The sequence below is a fragment of the Lagopus muta genome, chromosome 2, assembly GCF_023343835.1.
Source record: "Lagopus muta isolate bLagMut1 chromosome 2, bLagMut1 primary, whole genome shotgun sequence".
Classification (NCBI taxonomy): domain Eukaryota; kingdom Metazoa; phylum Chordata; class Aves; order Galliformes; family Phasianidae; genus Lagopus; species Lagopus muta.
In genome coordinates, this window is record NC_064434.1 from 9,204,484 (window position 1) to 9,228,351 (window position 23,868).

Genomic DNA, 23,868 nt, shown 5'->3' on the forward strand with positions numbered 1-23,868 from the left:
CCAAAAGGCCAACTGTATGCTGGGTTGCATCAAGTGAAGTGTGACCAGCAGGTCAAGGGAGGAGATTCTGCCCCTCTTCTCTACTCTTGTGAGAGCCCCCTGAATTGCTGCATCCAGTTCTGGAGCCCCCAACATGAGAAGGACATGGAGTTGTTGGAGCAAGTCCAGAGAAGGGCATGAAGATGATCAGAGGTCTGGAGCATCTCTTCTAGGGAGACAGGATGAGTCAGCTGGGGCTCTTCAGCATGGAGAAGAGGAGACCTCATAGCTGCCTTCCAGTACATGAAGGGGCCTACAGGAAAGGTGGGGAGGAACTTTTAATAATGGCAGGTAGCAACAGGATGAGGGAAAATGATTTTAAGAAGGAAGAGGGTATATTTAGACTAGATATCAGGAAGAAATTCTTTACTGTGAGGGTGGTGAGACACTGAAACAGATTTCCCAGTGAGGTTGTGGATGCCCTCTCTCTGGAATTATTCAAGGCCAGGCTGGATGGGACTGTGAGCAACCTGGTCTAGCAGGAGGGTTGGAAGTACAAGACCTTAAAGGTCCTTTCTAACCCATACCATTCTATGATTCTATGATTCTATGATTTTAATATGCAGGACTTTCTTCAGAATCATTGAAACCACAACAAATGTGGCAATGGACCAAAAGAACTGTCATTTGGCTGGTGTATGTTCTAGAAGCTAACTCACCATGCAATCCTGAGAACAGAGCTAAAGCACTAGAACATTTTTTGCATCCACAAGTTACTTATAAAGCCCAGAGGAAAAACAACAGGAAACACAAAGACTTTCCAGCTTGATGAACAGAGAACACACTTTGGTTTCCCAGCAGCTCTTGATGGCTCGCAAGGTGTTCCATACATTCCCTCTCCTCCAAACAAACAAATAATGTGGTCTTCTTCATTCAAGCAGAGACAAGTAGAATCTCAGCTGAGCTGAGAACAGATTTCAGATAATCTCAGTCCAAACTCAGTCTCGATTCACTTTCTTCACCACATCTACTCCATGTCAGCATGAGCTCTAATTATGGCCAAGCCCTTAAAAACAACAGAGAAGACGCAGAGACAATATGAGTGGCTCTGGCTCAATTTGTTCCCCAGTACATGTCATATAACAAAGTGGAAGACTGAGAATCAGTTCTCTCCAAATGCTCATTCATCTACAAACTGTTGACTGCTGGAATGAAAGGAGACAGAATTTGGCAAAGGCAGAGAGAGCAGGACCACTTTTCTATATGTCACCACGGAAAATCTTTTAGTAAACCTTCTAAAAAAAAGCAGAATGAGTTTTATACTGTTCTATCTAGAAGTGAATCAGACAGAAACCACAGTAATGTGGTTTTCATAGCCTAACCTCTGAGAAGACCTTAAAGTCCCAATGGCACCATATTTATTAACAGCTCAGTTCCTGTTAGCAGCAGCCACTCTCCTCACCCCACCCTCATTTCTGTGGCCCTGACCTCTGAGCACTTAAATTGGGATTATCTGATCAATTCCTCTCCAGTTCCAATGCCTCCCTGGCTCACTCACCCTTTGTTCCCACTATAGGTACAGAGGTATATTACATTCTGTTGTTATTATGCTATCAGGTGCCATCTTAAGCAAACCCGTTACCACAAATAATCTGTATCTCAACAATCCTTCCTAAATGGTGATTTGCACAGCAAGTGAGAGCATGCAATGAAGACAGTGTGGGAGCACACAAACAAAAGAGCATTCCTGAGCACTAACCAGCTCAGTACAGAAGAAGTGGCAGCAGGTATAGGGCTTTTTTTTGCTGAAGTCCCACATTAGATGCTCTAGTGCAGGGACACTGACTTGGTCCTCACTTTCTCATTCTTCTTTTTCTATTCCTGGGGCAAAAAGATTTTTGCCACTTTATCTGCTGGATTAAACTCATCTCATCTCTCACCAGTTATCATTTTATATTTCCCATTCCCTGGATCTGATACAGCTGTCTTTATTTGTCAGTCTTTTTTTCCTTAATCTTACTAATTGTCTAATTAATCCTCACATTGCCCTTTCCTGCATATTTTCTCCTATGGAACAGCATTTCTGAGTGGTGACTAGAAGGACTCCATCTCTTCCACTCCAGACACTAGGCTCCCCAGTCCAGATTACTTTGTTTCTTTAATTATCAAAATTCATTCTTGGCAGCCCTGGCAAATAATCTACTTCTGTTTATCCATCATGCAGTAAATTGAATCCAGTCACAGTCACACAAGCTGAGGCCATTTCCTACAGTCTGTTCTCTCTCACAGCAAGAGCATGACTAACGGTAGATGATGGAAATCAGAAGAGCCAGTATCTCCAATCTTGTCATTAATCAATTAAATCTAGAGCACTCACCAAGTAAAAAGACAGATCTCTAAGTCCTGCTTTATCTCCTGTAATTGTAATAAAAAGAAAGGTGGGTTATGAATCCTTACCTTGCCCCCTGAGAATCAGCAGGTGCTCTGGAGCATGAAAGCCAATTCTCCATCGTTTAACCTGCAGAATTATACATTTCAGTGAGTCTAATATTATACCATTCACTACTTGACCCTGCTACTCCCCATCAGCCTCAAATGCCAGGTGCCTCTGAAGTGGAGAAATACTTCTGATTTCAATTGATGTTATGTAAAGGGGCCCTTGAGTCTCTCCTGCCCTCACAGTTATAGAACAAAAGCACAAGACAGTTTATTACTGCCCATTTCTTGACAACGGGAGGTCTTTTGAAATCTTACAGGGGGTTTTTCAGTTCTGCAGCTCAATAAGCAGGGTAAATTATTCCTTATAGCAGACAAAAATACTATTAATAATAATTAAAAATGTGAAAATAGCTAGTTGCTGCTGGTTGTTTCCCCAAACTTGCGCTTGGGTAATTGAAGGAACTACAAGGACACTCCCCAGAATGATCATAGAACCATAATACTGTAGAGTCATTAAGGTTAGAAAAGACCCCTAAGATTATCTAGTCCAACTGTTAACCTACAACAATATTGCCAATAAACCATGTCCCTAGTCACCATAAATGATAATCAAAGGCACACAAGAAGACTAAGAAAAACAAGAAGACGTTTAAAGATGCCAAGTGCTCTGGTTGGAGAAGAAAGGCCAGCCTTCAAAAGTGTTATCAGTATGTTTGCTTTTCATGTATGAAATCTGAGCTTGAAGAAGACATCCTGTAATTGCCACTAGTTCTGGAAGGGCTGCTGTGCAAAAGACAACGTGATCTCATTTTCCCATGTATAACCCATCATTTCAACTTGCTAAAAATGTGCTACACTTAGAACTGCAACCCCACACAGGAGATGAAAGTTATCTTCTAATTTGTGAACCACCACTATCAATAAAGCTTCCTACAGTTGATCTTCTAATTTAATATTCTTCCTGGTGAAACTTTGCTGAAGGGCAATGCCCAGCTGCAGAACTATTGACATTTGTGTGGGCTTCTTATTACTACTGTTTGATACTCTTCTCTTTTCTATAACTGACTGAAAACTCCTTAATACAGAATTGCAATTCATCTTCTACCTATTAAGTAACACTTCCATTGCAAAAGGCCCTTTCTCATTTGTTGATGGCTTGGTCCAACAGATTGCACCACCCCTCTCATCAGTGTGCTGCAGAGCTCCATTGTCCCTACGGTGAAAACATTTTTCCTCTTGTCAAGTTTGAACATCCCATATTCATCTTTCAATCACTTGCTTTTCTTCTTACTGCCATGCATCTCCAAAAGGAGCCTGTCTCCATCTCCTCTGGCAGGCAGTTGCAGATTGCCACCCAAAAACATCTCTTGCCAAGCTTAAATAAAATAAATAAGTAAATAGATACATAGATAAAAAAGAGGTTCCTCAATTTCTCCTTAAAGGGTCAGTGCTCCAAATGTGCTTCCCTACTGGTGGAGCTGAATATTCCATGGCCAAGCTCTTCAAGGCCTTGTCAGAAAGCCTCAAACACATTTTTCCTGAAAATTAAGACTTTTTTTCCACAGGCAGGACACTAAAATATTCATGTGTTATGACTAAATCACACAGTATTGAGACTATCTGTGGCCTGAGAGCTGTTTCTGTGGGTAGGTGGCAATAAGTTGGCATACCTCACTGTGAAATTTTCTGAGCAGAAGAAAATATGTTTTCAATGGTTTAAATGCCTTTCTGGGAGAAAAAAATAAAAAGATCGCTTTGCTTGTTCCAAAATTAAAATCTGGAAGTGAACAAAAATTTCAAACAAACATTGGAAGAAATTTGCAGCCAAAATAATAGTAAGAATCAACTTTCAATTGCCATTAATGTAGGATCTTTGCATTCCCCAATGAACAGCAAATTTTCTTGAGGAAAGAAAAATTCTATTGCATTTCTATGATCACTACTCACTAAATAAAGTTTTTCTGTTCTTAACCAGCTCTCACAGAAGACATGATCACTCCCACTTCATGTCATAAATTTGCACAGTGGAGCACTCATGACAGTCTTCTGATGGGACCATTTTTTAAACTATAATAGGTAGATCTCCTCTGCCTTTCTCCAGTCTTGTCATAAATCTATCACACCAGCCTTTCCACTTCAGCCTACACACACCTGCCTTATCCCCTTATACTTTCTCTAACATGCTTTGATGGTTCATAACAGCTTTTCTCCCAGGGGTCTCACTGCTCGGATGCACAGCATCATCTCTGCCCTGCCCATCTCCAAGTATTGCCTTTCAACTTGGCTTCCCCTGGAGCAGGATGGAAAGTGCTGTCGAAGCTGTACTGGCCTCCAGTTGTGCATTGCACCAAAAGCCCTTCTTTGGGTGAAGTCCCCATGGCAGGGAAGTTGGCTTGGAAGAAGGGGAAGTTGTCAAAGCACTTGGTATTCCTAAACCAGAAATCAGGACCAAGATCAAAACTTTGTATAGATCTGACAAGAATGTCAGTATTTTCTTTCCACCATTGCTGACTGCTAGATCAAGCACCAGATCAGCTCACCCAGCCTGTCCTTGAACACCTCCAGGAGCAGATCTTGAACACTTCCAGATATAAGTGTCCAAACTGAGCTGATGACCCTCAGGACGGAATCATGATCTTGTACTTATTTTGACCATCATCTCTTATTTGGGACATAGCCAAAATTTTTCCCATCAGAACTCATGTCTAGATTTTTTTATTTTCTGAGAATCCCCCTAATGCCTTCAGTACAGCTGGTATCACAGTCTCATGTAATTCTCACCTTCCTACTCCATCTCTGTCACATCTCAGTTTGCCTAGTTCCTGCAACCACAGCACTACATGGAGCTCACACCAGCATCCTTAGCTCCCCCAGAATTTCTCCAGTGGATTCAAGACCCAGAAAGCCACAGCATCTACTTCTTCAGGTTCCCATTCCCTAGTCTGTCCAGCTCTCTGTAGTCCAATCTGCTGGCTCCATTAAGCTGAAGCACTACAGAGTCTCCAAACCATGTCTCAAGTATGGCCAAACACCATAGCCACAGCTGTGAAGGCTGGGATCTGTCTGCTGTGACATCCCATGTACTGAGTGACTTTGGAATGATGTAGCATCCCCCCAGCCATCTGCATATGGAAACAAAAGCAACTTCATAGAAAACATCCTAGCACTGCAAATAATGGTGTGTAGGCTTCCCAGCACATAAGGGGAAGAGTTGAATATGGACAGCTGTCTCTTGCCACAGTCTTTGCCCAGCCATCCCTCTGAGCATATCCACACCTCTGTATGAATGACCTCAAAAAGGTGCCCAGGTTTGTCACAAACCCAGTGTGCTGATCCTGTAGAAGAAAACTAACAAAAAACCCAAAGACTGCTGAAACTTTATGTTCTCACTGACCGTCTCAGTGTGGGAGTCATTCCCCTACTCTGCAACAGAAGCAGTTCCTCTGCCCTGAGTCAGGCTCCCACTGCACCACGGGATGAATCAGATCCTTACAGTCTGTTTATCTCTGCTGACTTCATGGAGAGCCCCAGACAGCTGGCTTGGATTCAGGCACAGACCCCACAGATGTCCACACTCAGACACTTGGATCCCCCATTCTGAGTCAACTGCTGGTGATAAACAAAACTCTGTTCCTTCCATCCCTCAGCACGATAACTGAAGGGGGTTGCTGAAGATTTTCTCCAGAGATGAGGCATCCTGGAACAGGCTCCAGCTCTGCGCTAAGCCCTCCACAGCCAGTTTTTCCCACCATCTTCTGTTGCCCAGGCAAATGGTGGGGCAAGCAAAAACAACAGTTCTCTGGTTCATAGAATCATAGTATCATTTAAGGTTGGAAAGCCCTCTAAGATCATCTAGTCCAACATCAAGTACCACCATCATGTCCACTAAACCACATCTTTGTGATCCCTCAGTGACATATCTATCCTTTTCTTGAGTACTCCATCACTTCCCTGGGTTAACAGTTCCTGGGCAGCTTGACTAGGGGGCACCCGTTAGAGATGGAGTCAGCACACAGCTTAGAAAAGCCTTTCTAAATTATACCTAAGGCTCAGTAGCCTTAGGATTGAGGAGAAGGTGAAAAAGAGAACTTCCACCCATCCTCCTCACATCTCCCAGGTCCCCATGTTCATGAGGCCCAACTGAACGCTAAGACCCTGATTTTTTACCCAGAAACATTAGCATATTTGTAATAAAACCACAGAATTTATTTAATATTCTGTTCATAAAGCACCCAGCTTAGGTCATCTGTGGCACAGGCATAGCTCAGCATGGCACCGTGCTGGCAGACGGGGGGATAGCCTCCCCTAATCCCTTTCCACACCACCCTTTTTGAATCCATCCTCTCTAAGCATGTGTTTCTCATATTGCATTCCCTCCGTCCCTAAACGTTCATTGGAACAGACAGCTGCAGCTGGGGATTTTTGTCTGTACAGACCTCCAACAGCTGCTTGCTTTATGTTGGCCTGGCAGGGCTGCAAAATGGCAGCCCTCCACTGGGAGACACCAGCTGATGAGATATGTGGCCTGACTGTGGGCTGCACTGAAGGTTGCTGTTGAAAGACAGGGCTCTTTATGACATGCATGGAAGGGGAGCCTGGCTGAGGGAAGGTTGACTGCATGGGATGCAGTTTTGCACACTGAGGCCTCCTCTTGTATGAGTATGTCATGCCTATGGCAGCATGGCTGGGAGTGCTCACAGTACTGAGGTGTGCTCATGGCAGTTATTATTGTGTGCTGAGCATGGATGATGCATTGCAAGAGCAAGTTTTACCTCTTAAAGTGGAAATGTTCCAGGAGACCACCGCTCGGGTGGAGCTCTTTCACCTTTCCATCTTATGGCCTCCTCATCCCTCCTCACCATTTTTACTACTGACTCTGAGCAAAACTGAGAGTTTTGTGAAATTACTTTGATGCTCTGGCTGGAAATGAAGAATTTGGTTGTTTGGTTTTTTTTTTAATTGTTCTTTTCAAGCTGATCTGAGATACTAAGCAAGCACAAGGGCACCAAGGGAGCAGTCTAAAACACATGAAAAGGCACCAGCTTTGTGCAAAGAAGGCCAAAGAGCTGATGAGTCCATCTTGGTATGAGCACAACTCTGATACAACTTTTTTCCACACAGTATGTCAGTATGGTGATGATGACAGTAGAAGTTCACTAACAGGCAGGAGGAGACCTCCACTCAAATGATCATCTCCCAGGCAAATCTTCACATGGAACTGATTGCTCTTTCTGTAGAAACATGAAATCTGAATTTCTCTGAATAGTAGGAGAAAACAATCTAGACTTCTTGCAAAAATAATAATAATAATAAAGTGATTCCAGACACACCAAGATTTTTTCCATCTCTCTGGTTTTAAGGAGAGGGCTGCATCTTAAGATGGATGTTTGGAAAAAACCTTCTCCAAAAAAGTGATTGGCACTGGAGCAATCTGCCCGGGGAGGCAGACAAGTCACCTCAGCCTTAATGATTCTGTGATAATACGATCCATCCATCAATGGAGTGAGACGTTGTTCAGATGTTGCCCTCTCTGGGGAAGAAATCAACCAAGATCTTAACTCACACATGCCAACAGACCTTCACACTGGCATGCACCCAGGATCAAAATCTTATATTTTAAGGGATATGATTATTTAATATTTTTTTCCCATTAGTTACAGATGATTCCCAAATGTGCTTTCACCACAGTAATACCCTCTCAAAACCATTGTTTTGGTAAGATTTCAGTTTAAAATTCTAAGCTGTAAAATGGTATATTGCTGTGAAGAAAAAAAAAAAGAATTAAAAAAGCCCACTTCAAAACTAAAAGAAAAAAGTGCTTTATTCTACAATTATGCTGAAACTGCGCACATCAACATCGTGAGTTTCAACATCCATTGTTGACTGGATGTTGTGTTGAGGGACATGGTTTAGTGGGAGCTATTGGTAATAGGTGAACGGTTGGACTGGATGATCTTTTAGGTCTTTTCCAACCTTGGTGATTCTATGATTCTATGATTCTATGAGAACTGTCTTTTCTTTTGAAGTAAAATTTCAGACTCAATGAAGGTGGCTTTGCAAAGCATTTTCATTGTATGGAACACTTTTTACTAATGGAAAATAATTTCTCAGTAACTTACACCCCAAAATGTAGGAAATCCAGACTAGGAGCAAACTGTGAGTGTGCCTGCCCAGGCTCATGGCTAATGGGGATGGATGGAGCCTTTGCCATGGGTTGGAGGCTGCTCAGAGGTGGGGCAGTGAGGTGCTGTCTTTGGTGAGATTAGGAAATCTCTTACTTTATTTTCTTTCCTGGTACCACAGACAACAGAAATTTGCAGAATGTGATCTTATAAAAGCTTTCAGTCTGAGCTAGAGCTTTGCATTCCAGCTGTCAAGTTTTTACTTGTTTACCTTGGAGCCTGGCTTCAAGGGATACAGTAGAAAAGGCAATCGGAGCGGAGTGGCTGCCAGTAAGTGGGAAAAATGCTTCAATGAAAAGCATTTCATTATGCTAAAGATACTTGTGTGAACAAATGGAACCCTTGGGTATGAGGCAGAAATAATCCTGAGCATTCCTCTCCCTTTGTCTCCCCACTTTCCTCATCTGAAATAAGTTCTGTACCACACATGGCATCACTGTACACAGATTGCTGTCAGTGTCTCACTGCCTCCCCACCATGGACCGCAGGAGTTTTAGGGCCGTGCTGCTCCAGGGGCACAGCAAACAGGCTGAAGTTAACAGCTGGAGCTGTGCAAGGTCCTGGGCATCCCCCCACCCAGACCTGACACCAGCCCCGCCAGCAGCTCTTGGATGCTTACTGGAGTGATTTGTCTTACACGGAGATAAGAACAAACCCTGAAACTCAAACAGGACCTCACACTTTGAACTCCATTTCCCTCCGCTGCAGCCACCCAAATCTGGTTTTTACTGGAGACAAAAGGTCTGCAGGGCTGTCCAGTCCCAACCCTTGAAAACACACTCATGACCAAGTAACCTCCTTCTGTATTATTAGCACATCTCTAAACAAAGCCTCCTGCAGGAAGCGCTGTGTTTATGTGCTGAGCCTGCCATGCTTTCTGCTCCAGCGAGCCAGGAATGCTAAGTCTGACTGCAACAACAACTTTGTCCAAAAAAACAAGTCAAGGCCACACAAATGGCTTGCGTTAAACCTCTGCCTCCCTTAGCAGCTAGGACTCTGATTTGGGTGAAATGTTTTATCTGCCTCATTCAAACCCCCTAGTCAGTTTTGTAATGAATTACTTAAGTCACTTCATGCATGAGAACCCCTTGGGTTCACATTTGGGTTGTCATCACCAAATGGAGCCTACACACCAGATAAGCCAGCTCGTGAGTATCATGTCCCACCACCACGGTGGAAAACAGGATGCTAAGAGCTCAGCAAGTGAAGAGAAGCAGATACACTGCTGGGCTATGTGTTCCCTCCTCAGTGAGCACAGAAGGAGACAAAACTGCTTCTGCCTGGTTCATCATCTCCACATCTTTGCTTTCTCTCTGAAGTTATGTTAGCTTGTGAAGTTAAACCCTCCAGGTTCCTGTTTGAACGTGACTGTCTGTATGTTAGTGTCTTCATTAGTAAATTCACGTATCAATCTTTACATCTTTTATACCAATCCTTCTTACCTGGTCCTAACAGGAAAAATGATTTATGACCTCAGTGCTATCTGTAGTACTGCGTCCAGATGTGGAGTCCTCAGTGCAGGAGAGACATGGATCTGTTGGACTGTGTCCAGAGGACGGCTAAAAATGATCCAAGGGATGGAATACCTCTCCTACGAGGACAGGCTGAGAGAGCTGGGGCTGTGCAGCATGGAGAAGGGAAGGTTACTGACAGACCTGAGAGCGGCCTGTCAGTGTCAAAAGGGGGGCTGTAAGAAGGAAGGGGACAGATTCTTTAGCAGGGTTTGTTGCAGCAGGACAAGGGGAAATGCTTTCAAACTAAAAGAGGGGAGATTTAGAGTGTAAGCAACGATGAGGTTATTTACAATAAGGGTGGTGAGGCACTGGCACAGGTTGTCCAGAGAGCTGGTGGATGTTCCATCCCTGCAGACACTCAAGGTCAGGATGGATGGAATTCTGAGCCCTGATGGAGCTGTGGGCTCGTTGCAGAGTTGGACTAGATGATCCCTAAGGGTCTCTTCCAACTCAAATAATTCTGTGATTCTATGTCTTCAACTGATAAATGCCTTTAACACAGGCTATGCAAAGATCAGGGGAACATGCAGGCCAGTGCATTTTACTGTGTGCCACAAAGCATGACAAAATGAACCAGATTCTTCTTTTTCACTGAGCAACAACAAACAAATTCCTTAATTAGAATCTTTGATTTGCTATTTCTTCCTTGGCAGCAAGAAATTAAAAAAAAAAAAAAAGAAGCCACTGAACACAAATGGTGACTGTAAATTTGCTCTTGCTTAATGCTACTGTTCTTTTCCATCCACATATTTAATTGCTGAACACATCCTGTACAGGATTTCCACCAGACCTCATACATGTACTTGCCACAACGTGCAGTTGTTTCAATCCGTCACTTAATACAGATGCTTATACAGAGCTAATCTGATTTTTTAATGCATGTAGTGCTGCAGCAAAAGCACATCTGAGTAATCCTGACACAGCTGTTCAGCTGAAGCTGAAATATTTCAGAAAAAAAAAAAATTGTAAATTCTGTTCTGTTTTAGCTTTTAATATTCAACAGACAGACTGGCTCTGGTAGCACATGTGGGAATCCTGAAGTGACTTCTCACCATGCAGCCATGATTTCTCTGGGCAGGGTGGTTGCATCCACAGTGGGAGAGGGTGAAAAAGACAAAAAAAAAAAAAAAAGAGTGAAAGCTTGGAAGAATGTAAAATTTCTCCAGTTAAGCATTCCTTCAAAGTCAAGCTCAGTGTGAGGCATTCACAGAAAGCATTCCAAATAAGCAGAGAATGAGCAGTTATAGTTAGAATAGCCTTTCTCCAGGTAACCACAACAATAAAACATCTAGCAGAACTGGCTCATCTCAAGCAGACCCAGCAGGAAAATCAAGAAAGCAGAGAACTGAATTTACAGCCCTGGTGACAGCCCCCAGCCCCAGGCTGGAGAAGGAAGGGAAGGGACGTACCATGGGGCTAGCAATGGCAAAGTGGTGTGTGAGAGAGCCTCATCATCTCACTGCTCATCAGAATCCCACAGACAGAGCCATGAAACAGCAGAGCAGCAAGGAGGAAAGCTCAGCCCTGCTTTAACCAGAGGTAAAATTAACAATTAAATAAATTGTTGGCTGGGCCTAAAGGGCTGTCAGGAGATGTCCCCAGGGATGGGTCACTTCTCATTGACTGGGATTGTCCTTGTGTAAATCCCACCAAGCAGAGGGCATTCCTGCACAGAGTCAGGGGGTCTGACATAGGGAAAATAACAGCAAAAGCTGACTGCTTCTAGGGAAGAGAGAAGAAAGACACAAGGCCAGAAAGACACAAAGGCTTGAGCAGGGTGGCTCACTCCTTTTTAAGTGCTGCATGATCAGATCATAGAGAAGTAGTGCTAATAAATGGGAGAGATGTTAGTAGAGGACAAAGGAAAAGGCCTACTGGTTTAAACTGGTGAATGAGGGCAATGGAGGTTTTCAGGCAATATTCCTGGCACTGGACCTTGATGCTGAGTATGTGCAGCCCTAAGGGCTGACCTCTTCAGAGGCCCCTTCTGAACTGTCTAGGATGGTGAAGTGCTGGCACAGGCTGCCCAGAGCAGTTGTGGAAGCCCCATGTGTGGAGATGCTCAAGACCAGGATGGATGGGGCCCTGGGCAGCCTAATCTGTGGGTGGCAACCAGCCCATGGCAGGGGGTTTGGAAATACATGATCTTCAAGGTCCACTCCAACCTAAGCCAGTCTGTGATCCCATGATTCTGTCCCATGACTCCATGAACACATTCCAAATGTCCTTGGAAACTTTCTGAACTTTCTTGAAGAAACTGTCAGAATGAAAAACGTGCCATAAGGATAAGACACACTTGCCGTATCTACGAGGTAACACCCTGTGCTGTGGCAGAATATGTCAGTTCAGTTGCTGGCATTGCCATTTTTGCGGTCAGCTGAAGAAGTATCTACAATATCCAAACTACGTTCCCTGGAAAGCCATCTAAACCCAATCAGTAGAGCTGTGTCCCTCTTGCACACAGCTGTGGGTGAAAGCCAACCAAACCAACAGCCTGGCCAAAAGTTCTAGGAATTCTTTCCAGAGAGCAGTGATACATATATATATATACGTACATGTATTGTTGTATCCCTGCCTATGGCAGTGGGGTTAGACCAGAAGATCTTTCAGGTCCTTTCCAACCTGGAACATTCTATGACTCTGATTCTATATGTAAGTAAATACATATTTAAGCATATTAACACATTTTGTATGGATCTGAGGTCTCGCACCAGTCAAATACCTGCCCTAAGGAGTCTTCTACGTAACCAGGAATCCACATGAGTGTAGTTTTCATGACCCTATAAGCAGTGCTAAGGATTCAGTCTGCGAGAATCCACATGTGGGCAAACGGGGCCAGAGACACCAATAGCAGAGCTCCTTGCAATAGGATAGGTGACGTGCCTGATTTTTGCCCACTGCAGATGATTATTTATAATGTAGAGGCAAATGTCATCAAAGAGACAGTAAGATCATTCATCACTGATCACTGACGGCACAAGGCTGAAGGAGGGGTGTCTTCCTTGTCATTTTCCAAATGTCTGAGCTGAAAGCACTCCTGTCTCAGCAGCAGATTTCTTCCAAAGCTAGCTAGTGCTGTCAGTGCCTTTTGCCAATAGCAGCTATAATTACATTAAATGGTTGATTTGCTGAAGCAGGAGGAGAACAACATGTGCAGAGCAATGTTACACAACATGGCAAAGAGTTTGCACACTTCTGCCTCTCCAGTAAGCCACTTACAATGACAGCCACGCTCCTATTTTCTCCCTGTATTTGGGAGGTAGACCTGTTCTGGATTCTTCTGCAGAATTATCTGATGCACTGTAGTCATTAGAGGGGAGCTGGATGACCCCTGAAACAATTCCCTGCTATGAATAGCCATTGTAAGAAGGCACAGACAATAGCACACAATGCCATGCCTCCTTCCCTGTTCTTCTGAGAAGGATGCTCAGGAACTTAAAAATATAACAGCTTCGTTTCCATAGAATGGAAGTGACCCTGAGGTGTGTGCTGCCTCTTCTCTGGGGAACGCACCAGTGTTTGGGCATGTACTTTTTGTCTCCAAGTGCTGCCTTCTCTCCTCAACCCAGTGCTGTAATTATAATTCTACCCTTAATTCTGAGCGCACTTTGAAGGCTTAATAAGGCAACTAACAGCAGTAATGGCAGCAATTACAAATAAGCTTAGTGTTCAGAACGAAAGGAAAAATACACAAAAGATGAAGAATGCCATCGCTCAAGGACTTTTCGGAAACAGGGCAGGCAAAAACGGGCAGGTTTTGCAAAGGTTATAAATATCGCATGCACAGAGCTTATATTATTTAGGGCACTTGTGAGATGAACGTTCCTCCAAAAGACTCTGGGCAGTGTTAAATCACAAGAGCACAAGTGATCTGGGTAACATCAAAATATTACAATCTGCTAAAGAGACACACAGCTCTTCTTTAGGGCTTGCAAAAATATACTTGAGATTCCAGATGAACTCTACTGCAGGAATGCAAACGGTGAGCGTGTGGGCAAGTATTGCTAAAGAAGCTGGCGAAGGATCAGCAGAAGCAGTTTGGTAACAAGTCATTTTAATGGCATTGTATATCCTGTCCTGAGTGTCAAGGTGGAAAGTCTTAGGGAACAGTCTGTAACAACCACCCTACAGTCATCCCAAATGTATCGCCAGAATCCAAAACACATGTGAAGGGGACACAAGACAAATAAGTAGGGATCTTGGTTGTCACAACTATTTCCCCGTCTCCTTCAGAGAAATTCTGCCGGAGTTTGGCAATATCCTGAACACAGAGTGTTCCCAAAAAGCCATCAAGAGAGCTGGAGTACTGTTTTCCCGTCTGCCCTGCAAAGGGCAAAAGGACAAACTGAGTGTATCTAAACAACAAATTGTTGTGTTGCCTTCTTTTTTTATTACTATTTCTCATCTACCAGTACCCATAAAGTGCTTTTCCCAGCAGCCCCTCTCAGACACCAACTGACCCCATAACACAACTAGAAAGCAGAGGCCTGCTCTTATTCCCAATTTCACTCTAAAAGAGACAAGGATTTCTCTTAAGATTTCTTTCACTTCAAGCTTCTCCTTTCTCCACCCATCAAGCAACATGCACATGAACTGTGTGCTGGGGAGGAATCTTATTCCAAGCACTTGGTCCCAGAGCATGTCATAACATGAATACCATGAGGGTTGGCTTCTTCTCCCACGTAACTAGAGATAGAATGAGAGGGAATGGCCTCAAGTTGTATCAGGGAAGGTGCAGATTGGGTGTTTGGAAGAACTTCTCCAAAAGAGGCTGCCCAAGGAGCTTGTGAAGTCACTGTCACTGGAGATGTTCAAGAAGTGTGTACATGTGGTGCTCAGAGACATGGCTTAGTGGGCAATACTGGTGGTAGGTGGATGGTTGGACTGGATTATCTTGGAGGTCTTTTTCCAGCCTTAATGATTCTATGACTCTAAGAACATGCTGTTTTGGGACCTCTGAAGTTCTTTGTTGTGTGGACTCCTCCTGGAGCTGCTCACTCATCTATAGTGCTCCAGACTGTTGGGAGGAGAAGGTGATGTGTTTCTCCTGGCACTGGCTGTGTTCCCGAGCTCCCACATCTCTGCTGGTTGGGAAATTGAAGTCCTCAGCTGAGAACACAAGAAATGGATCTGGAGGTTGATGTGGTTAGGACAAAACCTTGTGCTACAAAGCCAGGCAGAAATCTCCATGGAGATCTCCACATTGGATCCTCGAGAACATTTCCCTGCATCCTGGTGTACTTCTCCAATGCTGTTAGCACCTTGGGCGTTGATGTTAGTGGTAAGAGAAGCAGCTCTCATAGCACACATTTTCATGAAGTTCAGAGTAGGAACACTAAACATGTATCATTTTGTAGCCAGGCTCTGCACACTGGAAATGCTGTTTTCAAGCTGCAGATCTGAGACTCCAGATCTCCATTGGGCTCTCCTAACCCAAGCAAACACTGCAGGACCTGTATGGCATCTCACATAGCACAGGGTGCCTGTGCTTCAGCTAGGAAACTGGCCCAACAGTGGTCATATCCCTGTTGTTTTTTAAATTATCAGCATCAACAAAACAAGCCCAGATTATAAAACGTAATGCCTGTCAGCTTGTTAATGTATGCAAGACCCAGTGCATGTGGATGGGGATATAAATACACACTAAAGCTTGTACAGACTCTCTACCCAGAGAGCAACAGCTCAGATGTGCTTGCCTACTCACTGGTAGCTGCTGAAACTCAGTGTCTAAATATACTTCTCTTGATTCACAGGGGAGAACAGTGCTTGGCACCCCACAAGAGGAAGCACAGATGTTTGGCTGCTGTCCGCAGGAATTTCTTGAACTTCTCTGGACAAAAGGGGAAAGGCCAGAGGTCTGGGAGTGCAGTTGGTTCCACCCAGTTTCAAAGTTATTGTTCAAAATCACCCAGCAGACAAAGCATGAGCACATGCCAGCAGTGGTTCCCTGCAATGGTTTCCTGAATAGCAGCTTGGGGTGATATAAATCTCCTTGGTTGATGTCCCTGGCACCATTGCTGTTCCAATAATGGTGGGAAACACTGCAAGTGATGGTTCATCTCTCCAACCTCACCTTGCAGCTCCATAAACTGGAAATAATCACATGGAAACAACTCCGTTTCACTCACTTACATGTTCTCTGCTGATTTAGTGTCTCATAGAAGTTGTTTCTGAGGGACTTAAAGTGGTGACTTTCCACACTGCTCCTCTCCCTCTCTGCTCCCCTTCTCCTAGGAGGCTGAATAAGGCCAACTCCCTTGACTTTTCTACACAGGAGAGGTGCTCCTTCCTGTGCTGGGGGCGCCATGGTTGGTCAAAGTAAATATATGGTGATTAAGTATTTACTTGTCTCAGCTTTGCGGGACTCAAACCTCACCCATGTCCAGCAGTTTGCTCTTGTCAGATCAGACTTAGTGTCACCCAGGCTGAGGCAGACAGCAAGACCTGTGCCTTGCATGACCCTAAAGAAGTCTAAAATCTGTAGCAGTACTTGTGTCCTATTGCACCTGTGTATGGGATTGCAAGATCACTTTCATGTGATGCTCTAGAGGTTAAAAAAGTAACACGAACTCCTTGTTTCATGTGCTGAGGAATTCTGTCCAGACAGGATGAAGTGACGACATGCTAGACTGAGCTGCATGCAATCTCTGATGGGGCTATGATGGAAGGAGCAAAGCAAGCATCCTTGAGGCAGAAACATGAATGTGGCTGAGTTGGTTTTTGGTTTTATTTTTTTCTGCAGTAAAATCATTTTAAGCCCAGATAAAGATGTGTAGATGTACATGGATCACATGAAAATGATGAGCCTTGAGGAGTCAGAAAGAGCAGCCAACACTTAGATAATCCCAACTGCTGTAAATGCAACAGGAAAATGAGAGGGAGGGGCAGGCTGCACCAGTGGGAGAGGGGCAGAGCTGAAAATACTCTCAGGGCCCACAGCTTGACCCTTCAATGAGTCAAATCTTTGATCTCTAAGGAGCACTCTCACAAGCTTTGCAAGTACAGCCAAGCATCAGCCACACAAGTCCCCACCCACAGATGTGCACACAGCTGCCTCCTCCACTTTCCCACGCGGGAATAGCCCTGTGAGGCACATCTTCACAGCTCCTTCCTTCAGGGTCAGTTCTTACTGTTTGTTCGTTAAATAGACTGCTTTCTAATATAGAATCATAGAACCTCTGAAGTCAGAAAAGACTGCTAAGATCACCAAGTCCAACCATCCATTCATCCCCGTCATACCCCTAAACCATGTCACTCACTGTCACATCTCCATGCTTCTTGAACACCTCCAGGGACAGTGACTCCACCACCTCCCTGGGCAGCTGTGTCAGTACATCACCACTCTTTGAAGAAAGAATTTTTCCTAATATCCAACCTGAACCTCCCCTGGTGCAATTTAAGGCTATCACCTCTCATGCTACTGCTGTCACCTGTGAGAAGATCCCAACCTTGCCACAACCTCTTTTCATGGCCTACACAAAAGATTCACCACTGCTAGTTTTTTCTATTAATGATACAATAAATGTGTTCATATGTATATATGTGTAATCATATGTTCATATCTGGAGCCCAGAAATGTGGGTTCTACTAGACACAAAGGACTAAAGGTGACTCCATCCTTCCAGCAGCCAGGCAGGGGTGCTGGCCTCCCTGCACACTGCAGGGTGGTATCAATCTGGTGAATCTAAACACTTCATCATCTTCTCTTGGCAAGCCTTCATCTCCTGGCTTCTTTATTTTTTCAAATTTGTTTCACCAACAATTGCATTTGGCTTGGAATTGATTTGTTCTATCATAGCACTTATGCCATCCATGCCTAACCTGCAGTCAGACTCTCGCAACATCTTTAACAGCAATCCATCTGCCTTCCCTCCTGTCTGCCTACCAACACTGCTGTATGAAAAGAAATCACTGCAGTGTCTTGAAAGTGTTCCAGGGAAGGGCCAGACAGTGTACTGGGAAAAAAAAATGTCACAGTCTGCACAAGGAAGAAGACAAGCTTTGTTTAATCTCTGCCTCACTCTGAGCACTGTGTCCTGGCTCTGAGAAACATGAGCTCAAGCTGAGTCCGTTTCCTTGCGAGTTGAGTAATGGGCAGCCTGGCTGGCTTGCCAGGAAGCGTAGCCCAGGGCTGTGCAGTGCACAGCTTCCAAGAAGAGAAGGACTTATTTGTAAACAGAAAGCAACAGCTCTTGTTTATGTGAAGTTTCACTTTGACAGGTGCCAAAACAAAGCCACCAGTCTCCCATAACAGGGAATGAGAATGTTCAAGCAGGACTGTCTGTATTGGAGAATTGAAAGGACACATATGTGCTCCTGCCATTATGCTGGATACAGGACTGGTGAATATTTCATGATCGAGGAAACTGGTTCATAGGTATCCCGATAATATTGGCACTGTGGGTTCAGGAGAAGAAAGCACGTATACAAATTCAAATGCAAGTCTCACTCAGCAGTAAAACACGCTGCTGTATTTACATTCCAATAATCATCAGACAAACAGTTATCTTTCTTTTCCCAGAAAGCTGTATCCTGAATTTGTTCTCAGAGAGGAAGTGGCTCATGGCCTCTCACACTCCCCTCTTTAATGCCTGCTATTTTAGGATCGCTCTTCTCCTTCCTTGCCCCTCTCCCTATAAATCTGGAATCACTTTCGTGCATGAGGTTATATCATAAAGCCACCTTCTCAGCATTTGAATCCAATTTTAGATTTTTACACTTAAAAATAAACACCCAGCCGAAAAAAAAGAAAAAAAAAAAAAAAAAAGATGATCTACATATAGAGGGAAGAAGAAAAAAAGAAAACTCCAATCACTGTTTCAGCCTTTGCAGTCTCAACCATATTCAGCAGAGTCCCATTTATTTACTGTGGGGGATGTGTAGTCTGTGGATGGATCTGCTTAGTGAAGATTTAGTGCTGAATGGGTGATGCTGAAAGAAAAGGAGACCAGTTGTGGTGTGGTGCTTGGGGATGACTGCTCAGTATGCTGCCCAAAATAAGCACTGTATGCATGCAAATGAAAAAGCTCTTAAAATTCCACCTCTTACATAGTAATGGGCCAGCTCTCAGAGAAGCTGCTCTGTAAAATAAGTTATTGGTGGACGATTGCATTTTACTTTTATACTTTCTCTTAAGGACATAGAAATGTATTATTGGCCATTTGTAATGCAGGCTGTCAGCAGGAGCTGGATGACAAAATAAGAAACCTAGCGTATACTGAAGCTGTCCTCTACATGGGAAATTATTTTATCCATCCTAATAGGTTGGATGATCTCAGAGACCTTTTCCAATCTAAAAGGTTCTATGATTTTTGACTCTATAATAGTAATCTTCTCCCCTCAAATCAAGACTCTTCAAAGAGAAAAGGGTTTGTATTCAAGGTAAGCGTCCAAGCTTGAAACAGCTGTGATGGCATGTCTCAAAGGCAGGGAAAATGTCCAACTGAAGCGTTGGTTCCCATGTATTATCCCTGTGACACCACTTGGGGGTTGGGGGTTTCATTTCTTCCCTTCATGCTGTGGGGCTGCAAAGCCAGCCTTTCCCATCCCAGCCTTTTTGTGAGATCCTCCAACCCCCATCTGGGCAATTGCATTTTGTAAAATTATTACTGGAAACGTGCCCAAAGGATGCTAGCGATGCTCAGACACTAGTGACATTGTGATTTGGTTTAAATAAAAGAATATCCATCTTAACTGTTACAAAATGAAAACTCCTGGAGGCTTAACACTCACAGAAATAAGTTTTCTTATTTCTTAATCCTCCCTAATTGCTGTAAACTTGACCACTCCTCTCCAAATTCTACATAATTGGGCTGTTCTCACAGCACCCAACAGAGAGCAGCAATACACAAACACTAACAAGAGTTAATTCCTTATCAGACCTGATTCCTTCTTCCTTGAGGAAGTTACAGATTGGGCTGAGGGTACGCAGCGGTCTTGTGACACAGCGCAGGTGGATTTGCAGAGGATGGGACGGGTCAGGTGCTGGATCCATTTTCAGGGCATGAGTGTTGGCTGTTGGGAAGAGACACCAACTCATGCCTCCCTGCATTATAACCTTTTCCTCAACACAGAATCACATCTTACCAAGGAAGGAGAAAGGGTTTTTCTATTTGAATCTCCCTCAAGAGAGCCTTGGAGAACCTGAACTACTGTAAAGAGGGACAAATACAGCCCCACTTCTTACACTCATATCCCTGTCCACAGGTGCCAAAATTAAGATATTTCACTGCAAGCTTAAGTGGGTTGGTTTGGCTGAAATTGATCATTATTTTTCAAAATGACTTATGATCCAGAGAGAAGTGCCTGTGAAGCTGCAGAACACATTTACTTTGATTGACAGTTCATTTTTTTCCCTACTTTTCTTTCTGGTTGTGCAATCAAGAACAAAAAGCTATTCAAAACAAATTATGAGTACAGAACTTCCTTACCTTCCTTTTGGATGTGGTGTTACCAGCATACATCCTTAGGCTTTCCAAACTATCTGTGATTCATGCCTGGTGGCACGCTACCAGTGGTGGAACATTTAGGACTCACAATAAACACTGGGAGACCAGGGACAAATTTACTACAATTGGCAGCAAATTCAGAAATCGTGTCCCTTGGCTTTCTTGTGGTTTACATCCATCGTATGATGATGCTTTGTGTTCTTGGCAAATTGTTTATGGCAAAGTGTTTGGGAAATGAATGCCCAGCAGTAATCCCCAAGTCAGTCTGTAAGGACAACAATAAATGGGTTGGTCTTCAAATGTATTCAGTGGCCTCTCTTTCAGAGGGTGCTATTGAGTGCTCAGTGCTTTAAAAATCTCTGGATTACTCCTGTGCCCAACTTTCAATAAAAATACTCATTCTGATGTTCAGATATGCAAGATTGCTGTAATCCTCAGGGCATCTCAGTGCAAAGTGCCGTTGCTTCTTCAATTGTTCTGAGATGGTTTTAGAGGTATTCAAGGAATAAAATGGGAGTGCTAATTGGGATTTTTTCAAATACTGCAAGAAATAAGATTCATATGACAGTTGAGAATTGGTTCTTATCACCTTTATCAATGGTTTATCAATGAAAGATGTAGCACAATATCACTGCTCCCCATGCCCATAGCTTTCTACGTTATTTGCAGTACAACAAAAATCTCTTTGCAGCCACGTGTTTATTTGTCTTGCTTGGTGTCCTTTGTGTTACTCCCACACATTGGACTTGAAAGCTTTCTTTTACAGTTTTAATATCTTTCATTTCTGCTGCCCTGAAGGGCCTTGATTTTGCAGCCTGATACATGGAGCTGATGGCAAAGCTCTCTTTGTTTCCTCCAAGGGAAGACCTTGAAGGCCCCTGAAGTTGCTCAGCAACGTTTCTCTTCCTTTTAAGGGCAAGCTGAGGGAGACAGCCTGCCTTCATCTTTCCAGGGAGGCAGGCACTGAGAACAGGAAATGATGACCAGCACTCGAGTCCTGCAGCTCGAGAATCATAGAATCAAAGAACCATTAAGGTTGGAAAGACCACTAAGATTATCCAGGCCAACCAACTGTGACTGCTCTAGACCATGAACCTCAGTGCCACATCCACCCTTTTATCAAACACCTCCAGGGACAGTGACTCAACCACCTCCCTGAGCACCCAGCCTTCTGCCTCAGCCTCTCCTCTGCACCTTCTGGTGGGCTGCTCTGCAAGGCCGAGCATCACTGAGCACAGAGCCCAGCAACAGATCCACATGCATGAGAAAGTAAAGCTTTTCCCACCAACATTTGCCATAGCCTTTTCCCTAATGGGATCACTGCCATGCCTTATTTATTTACAAAGATCCCTTCTTTACAAGCAGAGAAGATTTAAAACTGTATTTAAAGGAGGGCACATTCAGATGCTTATCTTGCTCAAAAAATCTTTAGTGATTTTGTATTGTACAAAGTCTTCTTTTTGCAGGCATAAATGCTGAGCATGGAAATTACAGCCACTACTAAAAGACGGACAAACTATTTCAAAAATATCAGCATCTACCTCAAGTGCAAGACTGTTCAATGCTTAGGATTAATCATAGCACCATTAGACTCCACTGTAACAGCAAACTGTGTCAAGTTATCACTTACAGCCGATGAAGCGAATGCATATACTGCAACACTAAAAATAAATCAGTGTCTAGCAACAAACAGCCATCATGTTTCCCACTGGAGGCAAGAAGCAAAAGAAAAAAGCAAGGAACAGTGTGTGAGAGGGAAGGGATAGGGAGACTGTTCTGAAAAAGCTGTCGGTGCAAAATCCTGTTCCTGGGCACAGACCCATCACTTACCTGCCCGTGCAGACCTGTGCTTTCCAGGGTCTCCTTCTACAGTATGCCATGTTTGTATGACTGGAAGGAAACTGCAGCACAATGTTGCAAGGCATCGACTGCATATTACCTCCCCAAAGCTCTGCCTGAACTCCACGACCTCCTTCAGCTTTGTCTCCCAGCTGTGCCTTGTTTCCCACAGGTTCTCTCACTTGCTATTTCCCACCTCTGGATTCTCCATTAAAAACATGAACCAGGATTACCCACCTCCCACAGCCATCTTTGTCATCTTTGCTCTCTCTGCCTTTAAATGACATTTGCTGCTGACAAAATTGCCTTCATCTCCCTCCTCAGCTCTGCAAAAACACCAAATCAAGCTGTTCCTACAAACCGCGGGCAAAACCTCAACCCACCTCCCCAGTCAGGGCCCCCAGCAATCATCAAAGCTGGATTTTAAAGCTTTTTGCTCAAATCAATCTTGTTTTGAAATGGCAAAGATAACAGCTTGCAAAGTACATACATTTACATACCTCACTTCATTCAAATTAACTGGGAAAGATAAGAATCTCCAGCAAATTAATTCTGCTAATGTTTTAAACTGTGAATTTCCATCAAAGCTGAAAACCAAACCAATTCAGCTAAATTGCTGACTCTTGTTACACTTTAAGTGATCTAAAAGCATGCATCAATAAGCAAAGCGAGTTTGCTTTGTGCAGCTGAGCTCCAGACTGATTTGCTGCTTTCCAGGTTTGTCTGATAAAAAAAGCCACAGTCAGCTCATAAGAAAAAATCAATCCGGAGCCAAAGAGCAATAAAAATGTGGTAGTGAGTTCAGAACATTTTGTCACAGCTAAAATTGGTTTCCTATGAACCATCTGAAATAATACGTGCTGCAAAGCTTTGCAGCTAGCAGCCACTGAGATAGCAAATGCCTGGTTGAATAACCGTTCCAGAAACGAGGGAGAAAATCTACTTTTTGTCCCAGGGTGAGGGACAGGGCTGAGGTGAGGAGTTGAAGTTATGCAAGGAGTTTGGAAGCGAATTAAGCATGCAGTGCCCCTGGGTACTTGAAACCACATCTGCTCTGGCTGAGCTGGAGGAGCCTTGTTGGACACACTCAGCACATCTGTGCATCTTCCCGCTGAACTCCAACCTGCAGAAATGACTTCCCAGTACTGCCAGGACTTTGTCTCACTTGCTGTCTCTGCAAGACACTTCTACCTGCAGAACAATCACACCTCCGTTGCCCCCAGTGCTTATGCAGACTGGAAACCCCAGGTGCAAGGCAGTGGGTTAGCAGAATGGTTGCCTTATTCTGCTTTTGCTGGAATGTCCTGTGTGCTGCTGTGAGATACTTGTAAACAATAAGCCACTGGGCATCAGTCTGCTGAACTCTGCACAAACTATCAGCACTTATGCATGAATTACAATGCAATTAGCAGCAGCAAGATCACAGAAATATTTGATCTCCAGTAGACAAGAAAGCAACAGATGAAG

The 23,868-nt window shown here is 43.8% G+C and overlaps 1 long non-coding RNA gene across 1 annotated transcript; it reads right to left on the reverse strand.

Annotated features, from left to right (window-relative positions):
- Window positions 1–576: 576 nt before the first annotated feature.
- Window positions 577–22,750, reverse strand: LOC125688738 (uncharacterized). The gene is made up of 3 exons (XR_007374858.1): window positions 22,393–22,750; window positions 2,437–2,497; window positions 577–1,045 (listed from the first exon to the last, which is right to left on the reverse strand). It is a non-coding gene; the product is annotated as an uncharacterized LOC125688738 (long non-coding RNA).
- Window positions 22,751–23,868: the final 1,118 nt, after the last annotated feature.